This window comes from Sinocyclocheilus grahami, unplaced genomic scaffold (genome assembly GCF_001515645.1).
Source record: "Sinocyclocheilus grahami isolate Dianchi unplaced genomic scaffold, SAMN03320097.WGS_v1.1 scaffold398.1, whole genome shotgun sequence".
NCBI classification, from domain to species: domain Eukaryota; kingdom Metazoa; phylum Chordata; class Actinopteri; order Cypriniformes; family Cyprinidae; genus Sinocyclocheilus; species Sinocyclocheilus grahami.
In genome coordinates this window covers 91,607-97,129 of record NW_015505577.1, presented here as the reverse complement: position 1 = coordinate 97,129, position 5,523 = coordinate 91,607, and positions in this window count along the sequence as shown.

Genomic DNA, 5,523 nt, shown 5'->3' with positions numbered 1-5,523 from the left:
CAGGGCTGTCCAAACTCGGTCCTGGAGGGCCGGTGTCCTGCAGAGTTTAGCTCCAACTTGCCTCAACACACCTGACTGGAAGTTTCTATGCCTAGTAAGAGCTTGATTAGCTGGTTCAGGTGTGTTTAATTAGGGTTGGAGCTAAACTCTGTAGGACACCGGCCCTCCAGGACCGAGTTTGGACAGCCCTGCTCTATAGCATCACTGTTGAAGAGTAATTAGCTTAACTGATGAAGTTGATTTACTTATTGTAGAATTAACGAAAGTCATGCTGTTTTAAAAATTCAGCGTTCAAGTTAAAATAAGTCATCTTTTAAAAAAGTATCTCGAGGCCTTTCATTTCCCCCCCGTTCCATTGCCCACATCTCACATTTTTCAAAGCTAAAATGCTTTCTGTGTGAATGGCCTGAAATGATTGGAGAAGTCCGGTATACACCACCAGATAGAAGTCTGTCATTTCGCAGAAAGATTACAAGTTACCACATTTTGGTCCAAACAAATGTTAAAATGAACTGTCAAACCAATTGTTCAAAAATAACATGCTTTTAGAAAACAGAATCTTTTATAGAAAAATGAACCACCAATATTGATGACTCATCTTGCAACGCACAAATCTTTATTCAATCAAATGCTCCCTAAAATTCCAAACTTCCAGTTTCCATTAAAAAATGGACAGAAAACAGCCCCTCGTCAAGCAATTTCATGGGGTGTTCCAAGAGTGAAGACAAATTCAGTGATTTTACAATTGCTCTTTGGCACATTCCTAAATGATCTTGCAAGAACTGTACAATTTTCAATCGTTTCTGTTTTTGATTCTTTTATTACAGAATTGAATGCTTTCAAAAATGTATGCTCTCTTTTAAAAAATCAAGCCCCACCAGTCTTCTGAATGTCTGTGTCTTGCTAAGACACTCACCTCTCGTGCCTTCCACTAAGCATCCTCTTGTCTTTGTTTGGCTCTGCTCCTAAACACCTGTCACTCTGCTGTAGCACTGCAGTCCCCGTGTGAGGTCCCCTTCCACAGTCTATTGAACACTCTCTCAAGCAGAACACTTCAGCAGAGCCCCCTGCCCTCCCATCATTCGTGGCTCAGTTCCAGACTTTTACTGCAGGCTGCCCAGGTCCCTAAAACATCAACGATTTGTTTTATAATTAGCCCTGGCACCTCTTCGCTACTTAGAGAGTACTTGTTTTTCAAAAAGGGCAGGGGGGGGCTCGGTTGATGGATGGGTTGAAGGTGGTTGTGCAGAACCTAAGTGAGGTGGTCTTGAACTGTGGCATAGTTGGTCGCATTCCTTGCAAGCCGCCCGGAGTCATAGTTGACAGGGCGATAGCGATAATAACCAAGTCGAGATAGTCTTTTGGGGCTGCTTAACTGGGCTCTGCATTCAGTCACTCAGTTTGAGTATGCAGGAGAAGAGGACCTGAGAGGAAACATGGTGCCCAAACCTGGCAGTCAGGAACGTTTATGCTCACTGGATGCTCAATTAATAAACACAGGTGTTTATATCAAGATGTGTGAGGTATAAATACACTTTGTGTGGTCCCTAAAGTTTACATGGCTGATGGGGTAAAGTACATCTTTGCACCCTCCTCTGATTGTTTACCAGCAAGGACAATATCCATGGGAACATTAAACACAACCCGTCAGCTTTGTAAATGAGCTCATCTCTGAACAATGAATCATTGAGTATTTGGGATGTTTAACAGGATGATGTTTGGAGGACGTCACCTGAGATAGTAAATGCTATTAAATACATCATATGATATTTACATAGCTCAACTCAGTGCTCACTTTGTAATTGTGTCACATTGTGAAGGCAGTGGAGACATAAAACCAGTGTTGGGCAAGGTATTAAAAAATGTCAAGCTACAAACTAGAAAATTGGTTAAACTAAAATGAAAACTTGGAAAATACAACATAGCTACATTTAGGTTGCTTATTGTTTTTATTTCGTTCATGCTGTCAGTGTTTGGGATTGACAACCACATTTGCTTACAGGTGAGAGTGTCAAAATGTCCTGTTTATACAGAGACTTGAATACTGTCTGTATAAACATGCAACGGAAGTCAAGCTCGTACCTGGTGAATATCACCTGTAACCATAGCAACAGTGACTTACGTAAAACTGGAGAGTCTTATCATATATGACACAACAAAAGTCCAGTCGAGATGCAAGTTCATCCATCATATCCTAACAGCAGCTTTTATACCCGAGTATAGCACTCAGACCACAAACCTGACTGGAGTAGCTCTGGTTGAAGACAGCTGGATCTAAAATCTTCAGATGAGATACAACTCATATCTGTGTCTCTTTAAGTTACCAAAATCACATGTGAAAACCGAAAACACACGCTAGTGCATTTGTGTGTTCTGAAAATGTACAGGTGTGAGTTTGGTTATTCACAGTGACGGGAAAGGAACATGTTTGTTTTCCTCTCACTGTAGTAATTGAATGTGGTTGTCACTTCCATAAAATAGCCAAATTGTGTGTATCAATACATCAAATACAGGACTGATAACCGTATGTTGTGTGAACGTGGCCTAATTACACTCTTAAAAATAAAGGTGCTTCACGATGCCATAGAAGAACCTTTTTGTCTAAATGGTTCCATAAAGAACCTTTAACATCTGAAGAACCTTTCTGTTTCACAAAAGGTTCTTCGTGGCGAAGGAAGGTTCTTCAGATTATAAAAAGGTAAGAAAGAGATGGTTCTTTAAAGAACCTTTGACTGAATGGTTCTTTGTGGAACCAAAAATGGTTCTTCTATGCCATCGCTGTGAAGAACCTTTTGAAGCACCTTTATTTTTAAGAGTGTAGCTGTAAACCCATGGTTATGTGTTAATGTCTTTGACAAGAAAAGCAGCTTTTTTTCTTCTTAATATGTCCTTTTCACTTATTTCTATTAGTTTCATGCAGCTGGAAAAGTATGGAGATGGTGACTTACTCACTGTCCTGACACAAGGTAATGTGGGAGAGCTAGGAGGGTTAGAGCACAATGTGCCGAACATGCGAACATCTTATCTGCTGGAGGAATCTCTCAACTGATTCAATGAGTGAGTGAGTCATTTACGCTGGAACCGCTCCTTTAAATTCAAACTCAAACGTATGACCTTGATAATTCATATTGTTTCGATCGATTCATTGAAAAGAACCTATTCACTAATTAAGAATAAATGGGTCATTTAAGGATTGGATAGCCCTGATTAAAGAACTTATAGTTCTGGAAAAGATTGTATACATGTTAAAAGGGAACTCTAATTCATTTCAGAAGTTGTGGGTAATTCCCCTGAACTGTCTTGGCATTGATTGCAGGTCTATGCATCCCCAAATGCTCACATGATGATACTATAACTCTGAATGTGATCACTGCTGCTGTTTTTTTCTCTCTCTTTTTATTTCCTTTTTGTTGTTGTTATCGATGCCTATTGTTAATTCTCTACTCATTCATTACTGTTAAAATATAATATCTGATAAAATAAATACTGATAAAATATATATCAAAGAAAAGAACAGGGCAGGGCGATACATTGCTTGTTCTGATTCTAAGCAGTGCATATGTCTTTATCCAAAATATTGTCCACCAAAATGTAGTGTGATCAAATGACTTTGCTACTGAGAAATGTAGTTAAACATAACAGCTTCATGACTTTTAGTCATTCACACAAGCAATACACAGAACATATCAATGGCCCAAATATTTCTCTACATCTCATAAAAGAACATGACACAGTTTATCTGCATCTACTGGGTAGTTTTACTATGTCTTTATCAATATATGTCAAAAGCTGATGGCAAATGATGATGAATTTCATACCTAATGGCACCAGTTTGAAACCTGTGTCTACAAACCCAGGAAACGAATCATGCCTGGGCAACTCCTTAGTGTATCACTTAGTTTGTGTTGCCAGGTAATCAGCTTTAGCAGTATTTAGCAGTATTTCATGAGTGAATGAAGGTCTCTTTGATTTAACTGTTGAGTATTTTCATAGCATTCTGAAATAATACCACCTGAATGAGGGATATTTCCATTTCCATTCCGTTTCCTTCCTTCCCACGGAAGCTAATAGGACATCTCACGTGTCACCTGTTGCTGACCTTTTACCTGTAGTTGCCCTCTAACTCTCTTTCATCTAACAAGACTGTGTGTGTACAGTAGAGGTCACATTCACAGACACACACACACCCTCACACCCTCACACCTTTTTGTGTGACGTATAGTGTCGCATACAATAGTCTATTTACCTGTGTTGTCTGACTCTTAATCAGGGATTAAACATTAAAGTTCAGCAAGTGTAAGGGAAACACATTCAGGCTGTATCTGTACACTTCTAAGCTGCAGATTTGAGTGTCAATACTGGCCTTTTTCAGCCTGCCATCGAATGTTTGCCCTTTTCTAAGAAATGAGTGCAGTGGGAGGCTAGACAGACTCACTATAATGTTGTCAGTAATGTCAGGAGCAGGGCACCATAGTAGGTGGAAAAAAATGAGAATAGTGCTAATTTTTTTCAAGTGAGTTGCTTTGTGATGGTGTCATCATATAGTTTGTTATGGTTGGGGTAATATTACTGTAAAACTATGAAAATACTTTCAAAAGGGACAACCTTTTAATATGATTCCACTTTATTTGATTCCATTAGAATAACCGCATCAACCCAAAGTGCTTGATTTCTCATTTTGGGGTTTTAAACCTTTGCTTCACCATGTATATATATATATATACTGTATATACTTCTATGAACAGGCTTGGGAAAAGAGGCACATATCTTGATTTGATTTTTTCTCTTCATAATAGCCTCTAGTATTGTAAAGTCAGTTTTGTTCCAAAAGATTTTGTTTCAAAATGTTCATGTTGATAGATTTTAAAAAGAGAAGTTGAAAAATTCACATAACATTTGGGGATTGAGTTTCTGGTGTGCTGCTAATGTAGAGCAGACTTCAACAGAACACCCTCACAGGAGCTTTGTAATTCATTATCAAAATTGGAGATGAAACATGAGTTTGTTCAGATGCTGAAAATTCTCTTTTAAAAGCACCCATTTGTCACAGTGGTAATTATTCAAATAAAGCAGTTGAGTCGCACTGAAGAAGAAAGAACAAATATACAATATATGCATCCTCACAGAGCCTTCTACTGTCAGTTTCTTCTTAAGCATCAAGTCTACCAGAGGAACTCTATATTATGGTCCTCATTGCATCTGAGTTGTGCAAAAAACAGACCTTGGACTCGTGGCCTAGTGATTAGTAGCATTTGTGAGAGACAAAGGTTTTAGTCTGGTCTGCATCTTGTTTCTTCTTGATTTCATGAGATATTTTCACTCTCTCCATAAAATAAAAAGTGGCAGAATGTCCTCATAAATCACCTTCTCGTTATAATACCTATGTCATGCCCATGTCATTATACAAATTTGTGTCCTCATAAATCACAAAAATGCGCGCGTGCACGTGCACACACACACACACACACACACACTCACACTCACACACACACACACACACACACACACTCATATATATATATA